Here is a 203-nt window from a genome sequence, read left to right as displayed (position 1 = left end):
ATCTGCGTGTGACCCATCCCTGCTGCCGCGCCAGCGCAGGTGCCTGCGCAGCTGGTACCCGAGAGCAAGAAGATAGAAGGCAGCGATTAAACCCTTAATGAGAGACTTTGCAGGGGTGGATGGAGACGTGGCTGGAGGCAAGTCAAAGGGGGTTTTGCGAAGGGCCTTTATGGCTCCATGTTCACTGAACCCCAGGAGAGGTG

At 57.6% G+C, this 203-nt stretch overlaps 1 protein-coding gene across 1 annotated transcript in view; it reads right to left on the bottom strand.

Moving 5' to 3' along the window:
* The window catches only part of LOC104413212 (polypeptide N-acetylgalactosaminyltransferase 6-like), a 6581-nt gene that overhangs the window by 2991 nt on the left and 3387 nt on the right, over nucleotides 1–203 (bottom strand). The gene's annotated exons all lie outside the window — the stretch shown is intronic.

The sequence above is a fragment of the Nestor notabilis genome, unplaced genomic scaffold (genome assembly GCF_000696875.1).
Source record: "Nestor notabilis isolate BGI_N333 unplaced genomic scaffold, ASM69687v1 scaffold19041, whole genome shotgun sequence".
Taxonomy (NCBI): Eukaryota; Metazoa; Chordata; class Aves; order Psittaciformes; family Psittacidae; genus Nestor; species Nestor notabilis.
Note: the sequence above shows the minus strand (reverse complement) of the source record. Positions and strands in the feature narration are given on the sequence as shown.